This window comes from Sinocyclocheilus grahami, unplaced genomic scaffold, assembly GCF_001515645.1.
Source record: "Sinocyclocheilus grahami isolate Dianchi unplaced genomic scaffold, SAMN03320097.WGS_v1.1 scaffold96.1, whole genome shotgun sequence".
In the NCBI taxonomy this organism is placed as follows: Eukaryota; Metazoa; Chordata; class Actinopteri; order Cypriniformes; family Cyprinidae; genus Sinocyclocheilus; species Sinocyclocheilus grahami.
The window spans coordinates 2,062,536-2,087,168 of record NW_015505275.1 but is presented as its reverse complement, the minus strand read 5'-3'; the positions used below and the strand labels follow the sequence as shown (position 1 = coordinate 2,087,168).

Sequence of the window (24,633 nt, the reverse complement as noted above, 5' to 3'; positions counted from 1 at the left end):
TGGGGGGTGGGGGGGGGGGGGGGGGGGGGGGTTTCAATTTTTTTTAAGTCATTACGCTATTACTTCGAATCGCTCTTTTTAACCAGTGCATTGAATCGAACAGTCCAAAAGAAACCAATTTAAAGACCTTCTTAGCATCAAAATTATGCAGTTTGTCTAATAATCATTCATTGAATACTTAGAAACAATTGAGAAAACACATAGCTAGAAACATCATTACGCGTTCATGTAAAAGAACCGCTGAATCGTTTTTTGACCTGTTCATTGAATCCCGTCCCGCTTTGCAGACTTAAAAAAGGCTACTGTGGGCATGTACACTAAACAGTGTCCGTAATTAAAAACAAAAAAGAGCTACTGTCTCATTTCTTAATTGGATCGATCTGTGATTTTGACCTTTTGATTTACATAGGTCTACATAATTTCCATATGAAACACCCAATACCCAAACATATTTGCCCAATGAAAAAGTGCAGGAGTATTTTAGCTTTATTAAATGTGACACGTCCCCCTGAGGACACCGACAGCAGGTCTTGGTCGTTTTAACTGATGAATTTGTTGACAGTTGATTTAAAATCAATATTTTAATGCTTTTTTTAATACTAGACAGATTTGACAGTTATTGCCATTATGAAGAATATGCAAGCCCAGAGGTCTGAAATCTAGAGTCCAATATAACAGGTTTTAAGTCACATATCTACAGCTGGAGATTACCTGTGATTATGTCATATGGTTGTTATCACGCTTACTGACGGGAGGTTGGAAGAGGAGGAAATGATCTTATTAATGGTATTAAACTGTCTGCAAGGTCTGGAGCCATGAGTTTCTTGTGTGCAGCATGAATCCAGTGCTGTTAGCTGGTAAAGTGATCCGTATGATGAGGGCCCCGCGGCTGAAGCCGGTGTAAAAACCGATACGGCATCTACCTGTCAAGACTCTGGCAACAAATGCGTCTTGGATCAAATGAGACATCATGCAAATCAGACATAAATAAGAGATACAATTTTGCAGTATGCGTGTGTTTGCCTGCTAGGCATTTGAACCGCACTTTCAAACCACCAGCCCAACCTGGATTTTATTTTCTTGCGGTTTATGCTCTTGCCTTTCTCAACTTTTAAAATTAGTCTCTAGCATTCTTGACATTAATACAATCCACAAACACAGGAGAGAGATCTGAAAGATTCTGGCTGGCTCAAACTCTCTGTTCCAAAGGCCAGATTTATCACACCATACCTGCCCCAAACAACACGCTCTCCAAGATCCAATTGTGTTGTCACTGTCGTTGATTTAAAATGTGAAAATAGCTGCGTGTATAATATCCCAGTGAGAAATTTTGCAGGTGGAATTTGGCTCCGGAGGAAACTATGAAGTCATGATAATGAGGTCATATTAGTGACCTGTGGGATGAGAGTCTGAATTCTTTTATTTCCCCATTGAATTCCTTTTTTTTCCTCTTCTTATCCTGCAAAGCGGCATTCTTAGAAATACTTCAATATTAAACAAGGTACACTCTTCAAAAGTTTTTAATTTATTTATGTTTTAAGAAATGAATACTTTTGATTAAAAGTAACAGTGAAGACATTTGTTACAAAAGATTTCCATTTCAAATAAATGCTGTTCTTTTGAACATTCTATTCACCAAATAATTCTGAAAAATATATCATGGTTTCCACAAATAATATATTAAGCAGAATAACTTTTTCAGACTTTTATAACAATAAGAAATCAGCATATTAGAATGATTTCTGAAATACAATGTAACACTGAAGACTGGAGCAATGGCTGCTGAAAATTCAGCTTTGCCATCACAAGAATAAATAACTTTTTTAAATATATGAAAATAGTAAACAGTTATTTAAAATTTTAACAATATTTAACAGAATAACTGTTTTTATGATCCAAGAAAACCAGCCTTGGCGAACATAAGAGAGTTCTTTCAAAATCTTTAAATCGAATGACCCCAAACTTTTGAAAGTAAAGATAGTTCTAGTACTGAAGAAATTGTAATTCTATGAGATGTTTGCCTATGGGAGTTTTTCTGTCTGCCTGGCAAAAATCATTACTAAGAAAAGTAAAAACACACCTTTTAGCAATAACCAGCACAGTCTAAGGCCCATAACAGAAACTAGTTACATGCCTACGATTTGTCCATATCATGAGCAATAGTAGTAATGATGCTTTTCTTCACAAGTACAAATAATTAAGAAAAAAAAATAATTAAAGATTCTTGATCCCTAGGAACGGAAGTTCCTAGCTTATCAGAATTAATGGACACAGTGTAGTGTTAGGATCTTTGCCACTCTCCACATACACAGCTTTTTATTACACAATATTTTACAGCCCTTGTGGCTTTTTCTTATTAAGCACGCTGAAATAGCTTTGTGTTTGAACAGCTGTGAACTACAATTTTACTTCTCCTGAGGACACTCAACACTTGCAAAAATGTGAGTTCACCCCTCTCCTGTCTTTCGTCCTGGACACTGACACCGGCCTGTAAATCGCTAAATCTCTATGAATAAAGTTTTATTCTGGGCTTTGAGTGATTGGCCACCTCAGGCTGGTCTTCACATACCAGCGCTGAGCTCATATGTGTGTGTGTGTTTGGGCCATTCTCTGCAATGAGTCAGATGATACATGACCATGTTTGAATAACGAATCCTTTAATTGCAAACTTAATCTCTAAGAAAGGCTAAGAGCAACTTGTACCTGCTGACCCATTACAAATAACAACTGACACGAGTACACTGAGATAAGGTGGCATGCTCACAAAATCTTTTATAGTTTATAGTTTTGAACATGAATTGTATTAATCACGAGTCTGAGATGGGCTCACTTTTGGAGTTTAATTGTGTTTACTTGGAGGATGTGATTTCCAAAAGCACCGTTGTAAGAAAATTAACTAATGAATAAAAGCTTTAAACTAGAACTCTATATACTCCGATCACATCCAAGGCACATAAACAAGCGTGATGGTCCATTTGAGTTAAAATTTCAATATTTGTTCCAATAATACCTTATTTAAAAATTAGCATTTAACAAAATATTGTATTTCACCCTAAATTAAAAGCAGAGGTTTGTTTAGAAAGAATTGGCAGCGTCAGTTTTTAATTCTCTTAAGCAAGAGGATTAAGGTATCAAAAATTAATCATATTGCTCCAGCTTTCTTTGAACCAAGCTTTCAATTCCATCCCATCTGAAATAAAAAAAATAACCATTGGCCAACTGAATGGTGTTAGTTTACCTGTACTTTGTAAATGAAGTGCAGTCAGAAGTGAACAACAGCAATGCAAGTCCGCCAACACGATCAGTTTCATAATTTTGCCCATTACTTTTATTGAAAATTAGTTTTTTCTTTGCATTTTAGTGTTTAAAGGTCCTTTGAAAATACAAAGAAAGTCTGATCAAGTGAATAGTAATACTATATTAAAGTTACTATTCAATTATTTTCAGTTAATAGAAAATTTGGAACAGTTTGATAAGGGGAATAAAAAAAACTTGCAGTAATTGAAGTGTGTACGCCAAACTGTTCACACATAAACTGGCACATAATATGAACAATGTTTAACAGTCTTCTTGGAGGTCCTCAAAGTACAGTGAAAAGTTTTTCATCTTTCGTTGTGTAGCTAGAGAACGTTTTCTGTGTCATGGCACACATATTGATGCTTTGCAAGCCCTATAGTTTTTTATGAGACTGAAAGCCAGAAAGCATTAAAGGAATTTTAACACACTATACCCTGAAATAAATATGCCCCTGCCTCTTTAACACCATGCACAGTATATTCTTAGTATTCAGTGAATTAAATCACTGTGGCTGAGATTGGACAGTCAGAGAAATCTGAGAAAGAGAGAAAAATTCTGTCCTTTGTATAAATTTTGGCACTACTAGATACTTTATTACAAAGCAGAAGGATGAATTTATGCTTTATGCGTGCTTGGCTAATGTTTAGGATAGAAAACCTGAACCGTTAAAGATCCACTAAGGACATGTTCAGACTGCATATAAGACTTGGGAGTAACAACCCAGTCCTAAATCTTTCTAGCCAACGAGCTTATCTTAAGATGTCCTTCTTTCTGTGAAGTCATTTAACATTTCAAGCCATTTTTAGTTTTAACTGCAATTTATATATGACTGTCAGTCTGTTAAAAATATGAATCATTTAATTCATCAATGCATTTTGCAATAAAAAAAACAAGATACATTTACACTAAAGGTCCTTGCACTCTGAGTCCGAAATTTATGTATGCGTTTGTTCATTTTTATTTTTTTGTATTTGTCATCCTTTCCTATCAAAATGCTTGCTACGGATGAGAAAATCAAACCTGATTTTTTTTATGACGGACGAAGGTTTCGGAGGCAGTGTGTAAACATGATTGACACATTGTGAGGTCATATTTATTTTGTAAGGTACAAAAATTTCAGACGAGATTTTCGGACTCAGTGTGCAAAGACCTTAACGGTGAATGCTGGAGTTACCAAGATGTTTGTCTCTAGTAGGCAGTACTATTGGGATTTGGTATCCAGCTGCATCTAGGTAGTCATTGAATCTTTCTGCTCCTTATTTGCATAATGTTGCAGAATGTTTCTACTTACAACAGTCCCTAGCACAGGTGTCTCATTGAAATTTAATGACATCCAGTTGTTTAGATGCAACAAAACTAAGAAATGGGAACAAACTAGCATTTGTGGGCTGCACTGCTACAATAAATCTGGGAAAAAAAGAAAAAAAAAATTTTTTAATAAATAAATACTGTAAATGCTACTAGACTAATAATTCTTACATTTTGATGGTGGATCTTTACATTGTCTGCTTGATATGTGCTCTATGATATGTGCATAAATAAAGACTGTTTCATAAACTACGTAAACATGCACTAGATGGATGACTTTGGACATTTTTTTTCCTTTAGGAGACTGTGTCAAATTAAAAAGAACTACATAAATAAACATTTAAAGCACACCCCGGGAATCCTGCATTCTGTTCCACTCAATTGCACTTCATCTAGTTCATTCTTTGCTACCCGTCTGTAAAAGTGAATGGGACAGGGAGCATAAATGAGTTCTTTTTTGTAATTAGCTCCACAAAGAGCTAACTGAACAAGCTTTAGCCTCTTCTAGCTATATTTCGTTATTATTCCTTTTATTCAAATTAGGGACCAGTCTTTGCTTGCTAAATTTTTGATGTTTGGGAGCAAGGCTAGTCCAATGCCATCTGTTGGTAGTAATCCACTTGTCAAGCATGTGTTTTATACTAGGAGGACCAGGGATTAATTTCACGGCCATTCTGCACATCCCAAAAGAGTGTAAAATGGCCTGCTTAGCTCTAAAAATAAAAGATTTACTGCAATCTTCATGCAAACTACAACAGCAAACAACAAGATTCTTCATTCTAAACCACTAAGTCTGAGGGACGGATCACAGAAAAATACAAAACTCTGTCATTATTGATTGATCCTTTTTCTGTAATTTTCTGTAGTTTTATGGAGCTTTTTTGCTCTTTTTGAGAAGTTTGAGTTTGAGAAGGAACTGCATGGAAGAGAGCAGCTGAGACATTCAAATGTTGTTTTCCACAGAGGAAAGAAAGCATGATGGTGAGTAAATAATGACAGAATTTTTCATTTAATTTTGGGTTAACTATCCCTTTATGTGCTTTCCAGCTGAGGACTCTGGCTTTCTGGTTCATGGCACTCTGGGGGTTTCCTGTTGTGCTGAAGGTCAATACACAGCTGACGCTTGAGAATGAGGGAGGGATAAATCAAAGTACGGTTATGAAGGAGGTGAAGAGAGAGAGAAAAGGGTAATCAAGGAAAGGAAGCAGGAAGAGCTGCTTTACCATGGCTGTCGTGGTCAGTATTTGACAGCTAAAGTGGCTTGAGTGGGTTTCCTCATAAGAAAATGAATTACACAGGAAACACTACAGCACCTGCTCTTACAGTAGTGCTTTTACACTTTGACTTTGTAACAAATCTTTCCTTATATTTCTCCAAGTGAATTGCATGTGAGAAATCACAGCCTCGTCCTCATGCTCAGTCCAGCATTATTCTATTTCCTAAGGGAATTATTTTATTTACATAAAATGAAAAATCCTTTAGACTTCCCTCCAAAGATAGAGAGGGGATATCAAGTCCAAAATAATTGATTTAATAATCAAACACACCTTAAAAGAGGCCCATAATCCTGGCACAGTAGTGGCAGTTGAGAGTATATCCGAAACAAATCACTCATCTGAAAGAAAGGAAAAAAAAGAAAAACAATGTTTATTCAGGCCATATCTCATCTAGAGAGGTTTCAATAATAAAAGCAACCTTTTTATGTTTTTTTATATCAGGGAAAATGTAAGCCTTGTGGAACTGCAGTTCATTAAACTTTATTAAATGACAGAATATACATCTATTCATCCAGTCACTGTTCAATCTCACAGATTAAACGTGTGCTTTTCTGAAGCAGAAGGTGTTACATTGGGCTTTGCCATTGTGTAAAGCCAAGTCAGATGTTACTATCTACACCATACTTGAGTGAAAAATAAGACGGAAAACTGTTTTGGCTGAGAGTTTGCATTTCTATGCAACTAAATTATTCAGCATAATACATTTTGAAGGATATTAAACCTTGCTGACATGAAAACCACATGTATATGTATGTGGGTTCAGACAGAACATTCTGTATTCTTCAAATTCTCTGCATAAATGTGAATGAAAAACCCCACAAATAATCAAATGTCTTGGGTTTTATAGATAATATCTCTATGTTGTGAATATAGCATTCTGAATACACCATCTGACAAATTTTCAATGTATATTAAGTAAAAAGCACTCTTACTAATTTAATGAATAATTTTTGTGTGGCATTGTTTGCATAAAGGGGTCATATGATATTGCTAAAAAGAACATTATTTTTGTGTATTTGGTGTAATGAAATGTGTTTATGCGGTTTAAGGTTAAAAAAACACATTATTTTCCACATACTGTACATTATTGTTTCTACTCTATGCCCCGCCTTTCTGAAATGCGTCTATTTTTACAAAGCTCATCGTTCTGAAAAGCGAGGTGTGCTCTGATTGGTCAGCTATCCAGTGTGTTGTGATTGGCCGAATACCTCAAGCGTGTGACAGAAATGTTACGCCCCTTACCATATTGTGATGCCCTGTCCGGCCGGAGCGACGAGACAAAAACATTAAAACCCATTATAAACGAGGCATTTGTTGCATCCAGTGGGTGCATAATTACGGATTATAATGACATATACGGTCTTTTTAAACATAAAACCATATCTGCATTTGTGATTGGGCTTGCGGCACCACATGTGATGACCCCGGGCGGGACTCCGCTTCGTCCACAGTGAAAGCCGATCCGGCGATGCATTTCCTCAGCGCCCAGCATGGATCAGCTCTAGGCATGACGAAGCGGATATCATCCTCTTTTGGAAGGCCAAACTAAGTAGTTTCGCTTTCACAATGAAACACTTAGCATCTTCACGACATGGCGGCAGTAACAATACTACAGCGAGAATAAAAGTTATGCCTTCTTTCTTTGCGTGAACATTTGGGTGGCGTTATGCAAATCTTCCCACATTGTGACGTAGACATGTGGGGGCCTGGTAGAATGAGACGTTTTAGGTAGGCGTGGTTGACTCTTAACTTTTATAAAGAATATCTCTTTGGATTTGAGACTTTAGTTTTTGCAACTTTACAGATCTTCTTTATGAACCAAGAGCTTGTATCACTTCAAAGAGAAAGGAAAAATTGAAATCGCATCATATGACCCCTTTAAAGGTACAGCAGGAGATCTTAGAAAATGCTAACTTTAGCCTGATATCACTGAAAGCGAACATCCCACCCTCCCTGCAATCGCCGTCCAAAGCCACGCCCCCTGAACGCATTTACGCTCACAGACCAGAGTACTAGAGACAACATTACTACAATAGGCTACATCAGCGGTTCCCAATTCTAGCCCATGTTCCGAAGTGAAGTAAACTTCAATGGATTTCCCCTGCTCAGGGACGAGGGAGCAATGAACACTGTGTAGGGATCATATGGATCGGAACACAGTTCATGTGTTGTGAAAAGTTACTTTTAAAAGTAATGCATTACAATATTGCGTTACTCCCTACAAAGTAACTAATTATTAATAATGCGTTACTTTCAAGTTACTTTTTAAATATGAGCAGGGTTTGATTGTTTTTAATATAAAAAGTTTTATTTATAGCAAATGTAAAAGCCCTTTCACACCAAAAAGTGTAATGAATAAACCTCAGGCTGAAGCAAAAGTAAATTCACATCTGTACAGTAGAACGCAGGAGAAGAAACACTCTTCAGCAATAAAAAAAACAATGAAGCACAATTGTTAGTTTATCTAAAGTCATTTTTGCTTGTTAGTATGGTTGAACTGGATCATCAAAGGTCAGCAGCAAAGACATTGGTTAATAAAATGGGATTAGATACATTTGTGTTATTTAACATATTTAATTATTGCAGGTTTGCGTCATATTCTGAGTTTGGATTTCACTGTTTTAATTCATTTTGATGAATACCAAATCTGTTTTTTTGTGAGTGGGATGAATTAACGCACATTCACATTTAGTCTAGAATGACAGTAACATCATGTTCACACAGCGCACACAACTCCTCTGCACTTCCGATTTCTCCCAATATGGGGACAGGAGACTTGTCAGTCAATAAATGGGAAAACAAAGTAACTGACGTTACTTTTTTGAAAAAGTAACTCAGATATCTTCTTGTAAATTAAAAAAAGTAATGCGTTACTTTACTAGTTATTTGAAATAAGTAATCTGATTACATAGCTCGCGTTACTTGTAATGTGTTACCCCCAACACTGTTCATGCACGTAGCTCACTTCTAACGAGCTGGTTATCTGAATCGCGATGACTGGAATTGGGAACCGCTGAACATTTCTTGGTCCTACGCCTTCCACAGAATGTATAAATACAGATAAATACATTTAGACCGCTTAACTTCATGATTGCTATGGGGATGTGAAGAGACTTTCAACCAGCATAACAAAAAATGTTTCTGAAGACAATCACCTATTGCACCTTTAAGATGGCATTACAACACCAACTCGCATAAAAAGTAAGAAATGGATCATATCAGACAAGTCAATCAGCAATAAAGGAACGTATCAGGTTCAGAGAGGGAGAAGAAAGGTTAAACAAACTCCACAAACCCAACAAGTTATAATACACTGCATAACGTTTCAGACACAAACCATGTGGAACTCAAAAATGATGGATCTGCCATGAAGAGAAGAATGTTCCTCAGGCTTGTGCACGCTTTTCTGTCTACTTATGTTTCTCTTGGCAAAGCTCTGCATGGCCATCTTATTTTTCACAAGGAGCCTCTGTCCACGCATATATGGTTGAACTTTATGAGCATAGTAGACAAAAGTGGCAGAAGCACATTTCACTGGCTGGAAGACCCTCCATCCTCTGTCAGTTCTAGCATCAGCTCGGTGAATGAAACTAAGCATATCTACGGTCACAGAACCGGAGCCTTGAAAGGCTCTGAGGCCACTTAGCTCATGACTTCTGAGTGAACTTGACGGCTGGAAATATATTCCAAACTTACAATCTCTCTGCTCACTTATTGTAAATAAAGAAGAAATTTCAAGTCAAGCATTTCAGTTGGCATGCACAGACAAACCAGCACTGGTAATCTCGCCAATGAGATTATGGGAAAAAAAGTTCATTAATAAAGGGTTTTTGATTTTGTCAGTGATTAGATGAGCCTGAAAATGTACATAATGACAATAAATATATGAACTGAATCAAAATATATTGTTGATGAAAATATTATGAAAAATTACTATACATATGAGAATAATCAAAAATATACACAACATCAAAAGGGCACAAATGCACAAGCAAACTTGATATTATGCACTGGTCAAAATGTGTCACGTTCCTTCCACACAAAAAAAACACAATGAAAAACTAAAGTAAACACAAAAAGACAATGAAAACTTAAGTTAAAAAAATTTATACAATAAAGCACTGCAGTCACTCTGGTTCCCTCAACAAAAATCCAATCAGATTTTTCCACTGGCTTTTGGATTATCGTTTATGATTCTCACATGCTTTGTTCACCATGATAACCATCACAAATAAGCACAACTTTTATGAATTTTGAAGACTAAATACAACTGGCAGAAGTAAAAATCTTAGGATATACATGAACTACACCACAGTTACATGACTTCAACGTCACCACCAGCTTTGACTCTTTCAGTCTTTATTTTAAAAAAATTATTAATTAAATTCCCTGAAATGTTAATTTAGAATAGTTTTTAAGAGTGCAGTTGTTGAATTATAAACACAACAATGCGATGAAAGCAAAGTCAGTGGACTAGTGACTAGAGTTTAGCGTTTTGGCATGATGTTTAATGTCCCGGACAACTTCTGTAGCCTTTTTTAGCCACTTGTTAACAACTGCCTTTTTCAAAAGAAGTAAAAACAAAAAAGCAATCAATCAATCAACCACAGGGGGCATTACTGATGTATTTCATGTCATAGACTAAAACTATGAAAAATATCAGGTTAACCACAGAAATTATTTCAGGTATTTAATCAAAAACCCATTCAAAAAACTCATTGACTTTGGGACGATAGAATGGAAGTAAAACTTGTATCCAGGTTTTGGCCTACAAAAATGTGTGACTTTTGTTAAACATTGATACAGATTTAAATTAATATTTAAAACGTTTTAATGTTTAGTTGCATTTTACACTCATAAACTAAAATGTTTTTTCTTTTTTAAATTAACACCAGTGTTTCTTCCAAATTGAATGACTGTTTTTCCCTTTGGTCCAAAACTGATAAAGTACATCATATGGCTGCTGTTCTGAGGGAAAGCAGGGAAAAAAACACTTTAATTTTGGTGTCTGGCAGGCCCATAAAAATGCAGTGTTGCTGTAAGTAAAACATCTTACGCCATGAAGCATGTACCAAGGAATCACTCCTGAGGGCAGCATTGAAAGGTTTGGAAGAGGACTAATCAGTGCCTGAGCGGGTGTTGTAGAAATGAAAAGTCTTGAAACATTCTCAGTTCAGTCCTAAAGCTCCTCCTCTCCATTTAAAGATAGCCAGGCAACGCTTAAATATAAAATAAGAACTTCACATCTAGAAAAAAAAAGAATAAAAATATTTTTCAAGTTCCAGTGCAGAGAGAAGCAGGGTTTTTTGGCCGTAATTTATAGTATTTCATCAAGCGAACAGAGGATTTGAGCTGTAAACTGCACTTTCCTTGCATTTATTTTCTATTTTACAGCCATTACAAACACATTTGTGTGATTTGTAATCTCTACAGGCTGCCGTGAGGACATTTCAGCTGAACTTATTCATGATGCTCTTGGAAGATGGTTTCAGGGCAAAGGTTAAATCAACAAGGCACCGTTCCAATTCATCTTGAGGAAAAACTGCACATCTGATTAAGCGAGTTACATCTCAGTAAAGGAAATAGTTATGAAATGAAAATTTTAAAAATAATCATGGATAATCTAAATGATGAATGAGGTATAACGCAAGATAAGTGTTGCAGTAATTCATGTACAGCTCTTATTTACCTGAATGGGAAAAGAAAAACATAAATGAAACTATTCATCAATGATACATTCAAATTTAAATGAGGATTCTAATCAGACAACAATATTTACATAAATTGTACTTCTTTACATCAGATTACACCAACAATATGTATTTTTCTGGCTGGTGCAGCCAATTCACATACATATTCAAGAGTAAACAAACATGCGATGCCGCTATGAAAATGAAATCTCGTAACTACAACCTACAGGCTGTATTGATTTCTCCCATTCACATCATAATGCCTCTTCCCACACTGCTCATCAAAACACCTTAGAATTGTAAGTGTCAGCTTCATCTCACACTGCATCATTACAAATCACCAGTAAAATGTCCAGTTCACCCATTATCATCCCATGATGACGGATCCAGCACTAATGAAACTCTTTTACGGAACGTTTTCTTGTGGTGCTGATGAAGTGCTGATATCCCCTCTCTGTCTCAGGCCGGTTTCAGGCATAACTCAGCAACACAAATTCATCTGAAACGAGGCAGCATTAAGAGGGCAATTTGGCAATTCATTTCAGATGGCGGAGTGACCGCAATTATTTGTTTTTGGATGCTATTGAGAATGTACGTTTTGAAAAAGGATGTGTGAGGGCAAATGTTCCGCCAGTCTATGACTGATATATGCCTTGTGGATTTCCCTTACACTCACTCAGAGCTTTTCCTCAATGGATAATGACAAGCATATGTCCAAAAGATCCTTCAAACACACACACACAGGAATCAGTTTAAATTATGAATAGACCGCATGATCAAACGTACTAAAGCACCATCATAAACGAACAGCAAAAACTTCCTGTTAGGCTTCAGAAAGTACATTTGAAAGTTCATACATTTTTTACTATAAGCTTCAACGCCAAATTTACCGAGGCCATTTTGTAAATCATTTGAACATTTTATGGCCTGCAATAAGCGTTTTCATATTATTTCTGATCTGGCCACAATAGTCGAACAATTTTGCCAAACGCTATAAAGAAAAGAGACAACCGAGCCAACGCTTGAGGATAAAGCAGACACAATTGTACATTATTCTCAATTCTTGTTTATTACACCATACATAATGGAGCCCTGAGAGTTTCCAGCAAATATTTGTTCTAAAAATCCATCTGCATGTACTCACCCACACCCAAAATGGATGACTGGTTTTTAGGCCCTAATCTACATTAACAGGACCATACAGCCAAAAAAAATGAGCTCATTGGTCTCACTGCAAAAGATGATATAAGCAGCCAGTTAGCTACTGCTTACATTACAAATGACCACAAGCAGCAAAGTGGGGTGTGCAATGATGATGGAGGTGAAACGGTGTTGGAAACGGTCCGTGATGGAATGAACGGCAAAGGAAAACCTCCAGTTTCCATTTAAGGTTCATTTCCGTTCAGATATGTTTGAGATGTCAGTGTGTTTCTGGCTGCTACAGAGCTAAGCAGCTGTAATTTAAAAAGCATAGTCACTTTTATAATAGTCATAATCATGACTGTATATTTCAGCTAGATTTTATTATGCATCGAATTCGATTAGAATTTAAATTAAAGACAAATGCTGAGGACAGACAGTCAAGGTTGTACACTCATTGTTACTCATGTTTTCTATGAATCACTGATATATACGCTGTTACGTAATGAACATATTTCAAACGCAATGTGTAATGTAACGAACATATGTCATGAACCATGCTGTTAAATGTTGTAATGAAAACACATGTGAACTTGTGCACTCTGACATTCTGCCTTGGTCGAGCAGGAATCGGCAATGATGCTGGGTAATCACCATTAATAAAAAATAATAGCTGCAAATTGCAAATTTCCTGTCAAGCTAGCCACCCCCTTGAGAAGTACTTGCGTCTGTAAATGTGTGATCTGACATTTTTATTCATTATCGGGACATATTTCAAAAAATTTCTGAACCACTTAGAAAAAATTGCACCTAATACTATACCAATGAAGACATTTATTTTAAGTGTATTTTTGATAATGAAAATATCTGTTATTAAGTCATTAGTTATTAACTCTTCATTATTAGCTCTTAACTATTAATTAATAACATATATATATATATATATAGCAGGGTGTTAATTTTGGATGTTGGACGCAAACCAGGACATTCATAAATTAATAAGTGCAAAACCAGCTTCACATTATGTTAAACCACAGTTAAAAATAAATACTAGCCTGTGCTGTAAAAATGTATATTATAAAGATTAAAAGTTCCAAATTCTAAGTCCCTGCAAAACAGAAAATACACATACAGTATCTCACAGAAGTGAGTACACCCCACACATTTTTGTAAATATTTTATTATATCTTTTCATGTGACAACACTGAAGAAATGACACTTTGCTACAATGTAAAGTAGTGGATGTACAGATTGTATAACAGTGTAAATTTACTGTACCTTCAAAATAGCTCAACACACAGCCATTAATGTCTAAACCGCTGGCCACAAAAGTGAGTACACGCCTAAGTGAAAATGTCCAAATTGGGCCCAAAGTGTCAATATTTTGTGCGCCCACCATTATTTCCAGCACTGCCTTAACCCTCTTGGGCATGGAGTTCCCCAGAGCTTAACAGGTTGCCATTGGAGTTCTCTTCCACTCCTCCATGATAACATCATGGAGCTGGTGGATGTTAGAGACCTTGTGCTCCTCCACCTTCCGTTTGAGGATGCCCATGCTTGGCCAATCCATCACCTTTACCCTCAGCTTCTTTAGCAAGGCAGTGGTCGTCTTGGAGGTGTGTTTGGGGTTGTTTTCATGTTGGAATACTGCCCTGCGGCCCAGTCTCCGAAGGGAGGGGATCATGCTCTGCTTCAGTATGTCACAGTACATGTTGGCATTCATGGTTCCCTCAATGAACTGTAGCTCCCCAGTGACGGCAGCACTCATGCAGTCCCAGATCATGACACTCCCACCACCATGCTTGACTGTAGGCAAGACAGACTTGTCTTTGTACTCCTCACCTGGTTGCCGCCACACACGCTTGACACCATCTGAACCAAATAAGTTTATCTTGGTCTCATCAGACCACAGGACATGGTTCCAGTAATCCATGTCCTTAGTCTGCTTGTCTTCAGCAATCTGTTTGCGGGCTTTCTTGTGCATCATCTTTAGAAGAGGCTTCCTTCTGGGACGACAGCCATGCAGACCAATTTGATGCAGTGTGCGGCGTATGGTCTGAGCACTGACAGGTTGACCCCCCACCCCTTCAACCTCTGCAGCAATGCTGGCAGCACTCATACGTCTATTTCCCAAACACAACCTCTGGATATGACGCTGAGCACGTGCACTCAACTTCTTTGGTCGACCATAGCGAGGCCTGTTCTGAGTGGAACCTGTCCTGTTAAATTGGGCTAATTGGGCCCAATTTGGACATTTTCACTTAGGGGTGTACTCACTTTTGTGGCCAGCGGTTTAGACATTAATGGCTGTGGGTTGAGTTATTTTGAGGGGAACAGCAAATTTACACTGTTATAAAAGCTGTACACTCACTACTTTACATTGTAGCAAAGTGTCATTTCTTCAGTGTTGTCACATGAAAAGAAAAAACAAAAATGTGAGATACTGTAAATAAAACAGTGCCATTGTTACAGTTTTTTTTGTAGATATACTCTCATTTTAAACACAAACACATATGAAATTAATCCTGACTCACTGATGTCGTTCCAAACTCGTAAGACCTTCATTCATTTTCAGAACACAAATTAAGAAATTTTTGATTAAATCCGAGAGCTTTCTGACCCTGCATAGACAACAATGCAACTACCACGTTCAAGGCCCAGAAAGGTAGTAAGGACATTGTTAAAATAGTCCATGTGACATCAGGGGTTCAACCTTCATTTTATGAAGATATGAGAATACTTTTTGTGTGCAAAAAAAAAAGAAAGATAGTGAATTCATTCAACAATTTCTTCTCTTCCCTGTCAGCCCTCAAAGTGCATTCACAACAGTACCACGCATGCATGTGGTTCTGCTGACGCAGGAGCCAGAGTTCTGACGTAGAACCCGGACGCGCTGCGCCTTGTTTGCAAGCAGAGGAATACACACGCATGCATTTTGGTACTCTCGTGAATGTGCAGTGAGTAATTAATGACAGAATTTTCATTTTTGGGTGAACTATCCCTTTAAGATTTTGTTCTGGTGTGGCACCTGGAGCAGATATATGATGTGTTCCCACAATGAAGAGTGAACAAAGAGGAGAATGCTTTGAATTTAAAAGAGTCACTGAATTAGCAGTGAGCCATTGTTAGCGGGGCCACAGGTTAATCCCAGGGCTCCAGTTAGAAGGGGCGGAGGTGGATTTTACAAGTCCAGGCTGAAGAGCCGCAGTGGGATTGCCCTCACCAGCTGCCTGCTTTACAAGGCAAACTTCAAAGATAAGGCCTTGACTTACCCCCCTCCAGTACTTGCCGCACCACCAACTACACTCCTTCTTTGGGTTACACAGTGTGAGTAAAGCAACATGTTTCACGGTTCACTTGTAATGACTTCTTCTGAGTGACACACTCCAGTATGTGAGAAAATGCCTGTTGACTAATGGGGTTTTAGGGAAACCTGTCACACAAGATGATGGCAGGGCTCCACAGACCCCCAAATATGATGACCCCCTTCCTAATATATACTGTAAAAGCAGACATATATTTTCATACATAAAGACTGATTTATACTATGTGAGAAAAAAACTGAAAAAATAAAGACATGTTGTCTGTCAAATTTAATAACCGACTTTTATATTATTACTGTACTAGTTACGTATTAAAATATTATCTGGAAAATACTGATTTTGTAATAACTCTTTTTTGAACTACTGTAATATTACAGTAATATTAGCTATATTCACCTGAGGAGAACGTTTTTTTAATTCAACTCAATTTGTACAGTGCTTTTCGCAATAGGTATTGTTCCAGAGCAGTTGTAATGTTAACTTTGACAGCCCTAAAAAAATACATAATACAAAATAATCTCAAATTGTAGAACTATATTATAAAAGTATTATTTTATATTATAAAATAATAAAAACATACATATTTTTCCTTTATATTATATTATCAATGTTTGATGAGGATTCTGTAAGGTAGATCTGTCAGAAAAGCTCTGAAGGGCACAGAATTCCAGAAGTTTCTAAACGGTTCACTTTTTCCATCTCAAAACCCCACTGACCTGCTTTGCCGTCTGAATTCTTTGGCTTCCGAGGAACGGGACGATTACGGCATGGAATTTCAGTGAAGACTGACTTCATTTCTGCTCCTGAAATAGAGGGGTTGAAAGTCAGAGGCAAGGCCGCAGAAAGGCAATTACCAGTCAGCAGTGGAGAGATGAGATAGACGCCAGATTATTATTCCTAGTTCAACTGAGGGGTTGAGTTTACGTGACCTACTCTAAACAGCATTGCCCTATTTTACAGAAACAGCCCCAGTCTATAGATCTGACTGATGAGGTCACAATTCATTACTAATTAGACCTCTTGCGTGACACGTAAAGTGATATGCATGTTAAAATGAGACAGCTGATAGGGTCTCTCGATCCCTCTCTCTCTCCCTCCACCCCTAAATCCATCTCCTCTTACACTAAATGAGCCAGCTGCGGAGGCCCTGTCCTGTCAGGCGTGGTTGCTGCCTGCTGGCCAGTCCCCAACTATGGCTAGACAGCGGAGTCCCCCGATAGTTGACTGGACGTACGTCCGGCAGGCATCCATAACAACCGTCTGCAGTCCTGAGCAAAGCATTAGTGATGGATTTTGACAGTTTCCCGACCGATGCCAGAAGAGTTCAACTACATAGGGCACAAGGAGAAGGGCACTTAATGCTGGGATGACGTTTTACCACAGATGTTCCAGAGAAAGTAATGATAATCAGATGTAGAGAAGAACGAACTACCGATCTGCTCTGATTTCTAGACGTTAAGTTTCAGAATACACAGCATTACTGCAATGAGCTTATGCAAGTTTGCTCAAACTGATGACACAAGTCTTCGTTATTATTTCTTTCATCTAAATGAGTCATTCTACTTATGTATATGGGCCATTCTACAGAATTGGTACAAACTGCTGTCCCACAACCAAAAAACACATTTAAAGAGCGTTTAACTATTGAAAAATCTTAGATGTTTAATTAGATCCTTCTATTATCTATTGAAACCCACAATAATATTTAAAATATTAGTAAGATTAATATATATAAAGTCATAATTTATTGGGTACTTTCAGTTGGGGAAGTGGTCGTCCCGAACCCTGACCTTTAAATTTCAACTTATGAAAATGATATTGAAATTATTTTTTTATTTTTTTCCATTGTTGTTTTTTAAAGTATATTTTAGATTTTTTTTATTTTTTTTAAGTGAAGTAATTAAAAATATATATATATTCTTTGTAAATTATGAAGCTTTATGTAAAAAAAAAAAAAAAAAAAAAAAAAAGAAAAGTGTCCCGCATTCCTCATGTCACTACCGAGACAGTGTATGTTTTAGTCCATTGGCTGAAACTGATTTTAACTACAGCCCTAAATTTATGATCAGGAAATATTCCTGTGCCAGTAGATAGGTCCCATCACTTTGAGGTAAATGTATTAAAAAGTCTGAAAAATCTGTGTGTAACTTTAAGGAACTTCACTACCGAACACTTTTTTTCTGTATTCCATAACATTTAGTTTTTATATGTGTACCACTGTTCAGAACTGTGCTAGCTAACCTGAGCTAGGTACAAAAGTATCTAAAATTGTCACTACCTAAACAGTCACAACCAAAACATGTCATCATTGTTTCAGTAGTGACAAAAGGGAACACATAATCCTCATATTTGGGGAAAATAAACAATTTTAGTACAGTAATTTTTTTTTATTTTAGTATGTTTTAGTAGTGTTTCAGTATGTGAGTTAAAATTCTGTAATGTGATGTGGTTGCTACCAAAGCATTACTGTCACTACAGAAAATGTGCCGTCACTACCTGAACATGGGATGTTTTGTCAAAAATAAAGTATACTGAATTATCAACTAAGATGTTATGGTAGTTTTTGGTTCATTGTATATTCAAACTAATGAATCCTTAACTTTGAAATCAGTATTATAAACTTTTTGCCTGGATTCGAAATACAACAAATCTCATAAATTACACTTGAAATATTGTTTAAAATGTCATTATTATTTATTTACCTCAGAGACATTTTATTAAAATAGCAAAAAACTATATTTATAATTTAGATGTAAGCAAAATTTGAATAGGTCAATATAACCCTTCTAATTAAATTATCATTACTGTGTTTCGGTAGTGACAAATTTGGGGAGAGGACAAATATTCCAAAACTTTCTGAAAAAAAATTAGAGAATTGACTGCACAATTACTAGAAATCTGTACCTTGGATATTATACAATTTGCATACATACAATTTTTTTGGGGAAAAAGACATTGTTTCCAACTCTGATTTTGGACCAGTTCTGTAAAATGGCCCATATGAGGACATGAAAATGTATACTCAGCTCTACTGTTTGTTTCTATAAGGAACCTTTTAATTGTAATTTAATTTTAATTTCACAACTTTGGTTTGACCAGGGGCCTGTACCATGATGGTGGCTGAACAAACTCAGGGTTACAGGATTAGTTTTGAGTTGACAAAACCAAACCACTCCAAACCGGCTTTGTTGGCACCATGAAGCTGATCATCAACTTTCTCTGTCAACTCAGGCTCGATCCTGAGTTAATTGGGCACGTGCACTTGAAAGTGTGACATCAGTAATGAACAGCCAATCACATGCCTTGAAACTGTGATTCACTTCTTGCGAGAGAGTCAGTGTGATTCACTACCAAAGATTAAAAGATTTAACAATATGAAGAATTTAAACACATTTACATGAGATGAAATGATCTTTCCAGGAAAGAGGGAAACTTAAAGAAAACATCTTGTCATTTAAGTGCAAGTAAAAGTAGTAAAGTTCGTTTATAGAGTTGATCATAATTTATAGGTATAAAAACACTTAAAAATCTAAGCTCATACGTAGTCATGTTTAAAGCTATTGATTCTAAAACTTATTAATATTGCATATTATCTATATGTTTATATTAATTTAAAATAAAAGATTGATAATTACTATGAAACTAAGCTAGCTTATGTAATGGATTAAGGGTATAATAATTAAATAAATCAATCATAAAATAATTATAAAAAAGAAAAATCTGACATTTTATCTTTAAAAATGTTTTACTATGTAGCATCCTTTCATTTGTAGGAAGAGAAACTGGGGGAGTGGCTTTATTACATCAAACATGTGTCACTTTACTTGAAGCTGATTGGTCAGCTCTTAGTCCATTAGACTAGATTAGCCAAAGACTTAGACTAGTCTTTCTTAAAGTATGTACACCTAAAGTCCCACAGGTATCAAGCTCAAGTACCCCTTCATAAATGCCAAACCAGCAAAAATAATTTACTGTATATTACACTAGGTTTCATTAAAAAAAGAAAGAAAGAAAGAATGCTTTTCCACCCAAAAAAAAATCCAAGAACTGCATCTAACAGCTATAAAATTATCATCAGCATTATTAAAATAAATGAATGCATTCAAATCAATGTAAAATTAATTACCCAAAAATCATGTGATTGATTTTATTAGATTTTTTATTTATTTATTTAAAGTAATTATATATTCTGATGGCCCTAATTATTTTTAAATGCATGTTTTAAGTGTTTTTAATAGGTAAATTTAATTAAATGTGAATTTAAATATAAATTTTAAATTTAGAAATACATTTTTATTGACAGAGAGCTATCATAATCCCTAAAAGTTATCATTTCTATACGGATCTGATGTATTATTGAATGAACAGATTTTATGCTACATATTCATACAGAAAAAGGGAATAAGCACAAAAACATGCCAAACTATGCCAACGTAATGGCAAAACACACACCCAGAAGTGCCTATTGATTAATATGTACCAGGTGGATGTGTGACAAAAGATGACATTATTGTAAGACCCCCAACACTCCAAAGCAATCAGATTCCCTAAATGAGATCTATCTTTGAGATGGTCCTGATTACGGTTCAGACGTCTGAATAAATCTGACCTGTTGGTAATGACAGTCAGAGTTCAACTGCTCATCAGTGTCCTAATGTGTTTAAAAATCTAATGAGATAATTGTTTTTATGTGTCTGTAAAACGAATGGATGTACAAGACGTATAAAGACCCTTTAACCTACAAGCTACTCATTCTCTGATCACTTTGTTTTCTTTTCTTTCAGAACAAAGACAGAGAAAGAAAAACTGCATTAAGAAGTTAATGATGAGGAGAAGAGAGAGAAAAAGAGCATTTCCATCACATCTGCCTGAAGGAGCGCGCCGGAGCGTACTGAACATTTTGTGTAAATTTGCTGTAAATAAGCTGTTTAATCGAATGCAACACTTCTTAACCAAGTTACAACTTCCTGGTGGACGGCGTCATAATGGACAACTACACTGCATTCCGCACTTCCATATTTAGAAACCAAAAACTTTGTGAATTTCATCATAACCTCTTTTTTGTTTTATATAGAGGTGATATACTTTTATACAAAAGGGATACGGATGAAGAGGATGATTTGTAATTTAAAAACAGCGAAAGAAAAAAAATGAAAGAAAAAAGGGACTTGCTTGCTAACCAGCAAAGAACCGGTTTGTGTTTTTTTGGGTTTGTCTATGATGCATATATTTTGTAACACTGAACTTTATTTACAAATGTCAAAACATAGGCTTTTTTTCCTATCAGAACACATTCCTACAGTTCGATCAAACATTAATGTCAAGGAGTTGTTTGTTATTCTGTAACAATTATTGTTATTTTTATTTATTTATGCCGACTTAAATTTCAAAACATCGTTTAAACCAAATTATGTATATGTCAGGGTTGAAAAATCTTGAGTTTGAGGGCTTAAATGAATTCAGACAGACTGTGAGAGGTCTGCAAGAGTAACTGAGAAACAGTGTTGGGCAGTAACTAGTAAGTAGTTACTGTAATAATATTACTTTTTGCAGTAACTAGTAGTGTAACTAATTACTAATAAGATTTCAATAATTATATTACAGTTACCATCCATAAAACAGCTTAATTACTTTTGATGCCTCAACCAGCTGATTTAAAATCCAACAATCAAATCATTCCTAGATTTATTTTCATAATTTTCACAACTCGCACATGCATGTGATGTCCCCAGTGCAGCAGACAAACATGGAATATGGAAAAGCTTATACATTCAGCAGATAGAAATATTGCATTATATTGATTTTAGGAAAAACGATGATCATGAGCACTTTTGTGTAAGTTGTGGCTTTACTTTACTCTGACATTACATCCCACCCACATCTCTCTGATCAGCATGCGGTACATTATATAATTAAAAATCTTTTTGAAAAATTAAAGTTTCTTACAAACTTAATGAAATATAATTGTATATGGGTAACGGAGAAATGACAATTAGCTTCAAGCTACACATAACAATTAATGAGATTAATACACATGAGATCATGAACACTTCTTCTTGAATGGCAAAGTCAACAGTCCTCTTACCAATTTCTATCAAATCTTACAAAGCTCAAAATTTTAATTGTAGTGTAACTCATACCGGTAGCTATGATTATCTGGTAGAGATTTTCGACTATCGTCTCTATCGCGGTTACACATGACGTTGCTGTGCCATGTGGTCACAAAAATTTTTTGGTTGGAGGCTTTTTTATAGATTGCTGTTTAAAAACAAGTGATTTTAAGGTGTTTAAATGCAATCAGCAGCAAAAGAGAACTCACTTCGCTATATGTGAGCGCCATCTGAGAAATTAGACCATTTCATAGAGCGCGGGAGTATTGAACAGAGTTATTTTTTCCACTTTATAGGCCTTGAACAGTTAAATACACACCTGTATGTGTCAAAATGCCTGTCTTTGCCAGTGAAAGCAAACAGCTGAGAAAGAAAGCACATGTAACAGTATAGTGGATCCGGGCAGCTCTTAAAGTGACAGCAGCCATTCATGTTAATCAAGCAACAAATGAGAGAAAATCTCTCACTGCTCTTGACAATCACTTTTGTAACTTTGATAAGAAATATATATTTAATTTATACAGTGAAGAATATGCAGTATTTTATTCATTTGATTACTTTATGTATGTAGCATTTCTGGTTTATATGTTCTACAGTAGTTTTTTTGTCCTATTGCTTGTAATTAGTTTCTTATTCTTATTTAATCGCTGACTGTTTACTTATCTTCAGTGAGCTTAAGTTTTTTTTAGGCTAATATTCGTTTTTTCTGATATTGACACTAGTGACAAGAACTATGAAGTTTTTATGGTTTCATAAAAACCTAATTTAAAGCAAAAATAACAATATTGTGATATATACACTCTAAACAAATGCTGGGTTGTTTCAACCCAATGTTGGGTCAAATATGGACTAACCCAACTGTTGGGTTAAATTTTGGTTACATTTTTAAATTAGCTTTTTAACCCAACAGTTGGGTTAGTCCATATTTGACCCAACATTGGGTTGAAACAACCCAGCATTTTTTAGAGTGTATTGTTACCGTGAAATAAAATTATCGCCCACCCCTACTATACACTGACCATTATTCCTAAATCCAAGCAAGTAAACAGGTAATCTAAAATTTTTCAAAAATGTGATTTGCTGTAGTGCTGAATGTCACTATCCTAAAACCGTCAGCATTGTTCTCGTCTCCTCTCAGTAAACTCTTACTAAAGTCTCCCACACTCAGTGGATCCCTCTGTTCAGCTCAGCCATATTTCGCTCAATATAGAGTCTGTGAACTGTAACCAGTCTAGTGCTCTCAGATCATTTAACTCACTCCTTCCCTCTCCATCTGCTTCTCTTATCCAACATCAACAGCGCTTCATCATCCCCTGTGGCTGGAGACGGCACTGTAGAGACTAGTTGCCATGGCAACAGAACTGGTCCACTTATACCACTTTCTGCATGGAAACAGGTCCAATATTCATACAGTTTAACTAAGGTTAAGAGATAGATAGCTGAATGGCACAGAAAATGGAAACATGTTTCTGGGACACAAGGCTTTAAAATCAAGTTTGAGAAAGTTCAATTAAGTTGTAAATGGTATCTAGCGTGACGCTTTTAGCATCAAAAACAAAGGTTTGATTTCCAAGCCAATGCATGAAACCATAAAATTCAAACCTTTAAAGCAATGCGAGTTGCTAAAGATAAAAGTGTCCGAATAAATGTACTGCACACTGACCTGTACGGTGGATGTCGTTGGATATTATTGTCAAAGAAAGAGTCAGACCTGTAATTAAAGACATCAGAAAGGTATTAGAAACTTTCCACATATGATGAACTCAACCAAAAATGTTACAAACAAGTATGACCTTAAAAATGATCTGAATGATTTCATATGAAGTACAATACAAACCTTCTCTAAGTGGAATAATACGCGCCCTAAATATGCTAACCAGCAGCACCTGCATACTGAAGAGGGAAAGGGTATGAATATCCTCAGGTCATTCCTTTGGAAATGGGCTTGGAATCGGAGTGTTTTGTATGGTCCAAAAATGAAAAGCCAGGATCCTGTGACAATTCTTAATATGTGTCAATCAAAATACTTTGTCTTTTCTGTTATTGGATTTCAAACAGATTTGAAGTGCATAAAGATGTTCTTTTCTTCCATTCCGCTGTCTTTTTTGTATTAGATCTGTTTTGTTTTCTCTCAGAGTGTTTATGTATCAGTCCATATCTCAGACTTCTGGTAAAGCTTTCACAGATCCAGCAGGGAGTCTTGTGAATACCACAGGACGGGAAGCAGTAAAGCAACGATGGAATGACAGGTGTCCAAAGAGCCTGGCTGGCCCGTTCCAGCTCTCTCTAATTCTCGTCCCTGCAACACACATACACACACACCTGTGGGAGAGAGAAAACTCCTTTTCTGTGACTTGAGTTTATGCCAGCTCCCTCTGTGTCAACATTTCTAGTCAGAAAACACGATCCTGTCCACTTCCTTTTATTGCCATCAGCCTGCAATGGAAAATTGGGTTTGCAGAGGGGCCCATCTGTTGGACATTAAGCA

The 24,633-nt window shown here is 36.2% G+C and overlaps 1 long non-coding RNA gene across 1 annotated transcript; it reads right to left on the bottom strand.

Moving 5' to 3' along the window:
* Window positions 1–6,176: 6,176 nt before the first annotated feature.
* Window positions 6,177–24,224, bottom strand: LOC107587906 (uncharacterized). The gene is made up of 4 exons (XR_001609521.1): window positions 23,983–24,224; window positions 23,809–23,856; window positions 16,752–16,838; window positions 6,177–6,220 (listed from the first exon to the last, which is right to left on the bottom strand). It is a non-coding gene; the product is annotated as an uncharacterized lncRNA (long non-coding RNA).
* Between the last annotated feature and the right edge of the window lie 409 nt (window positions 24,225–24,633).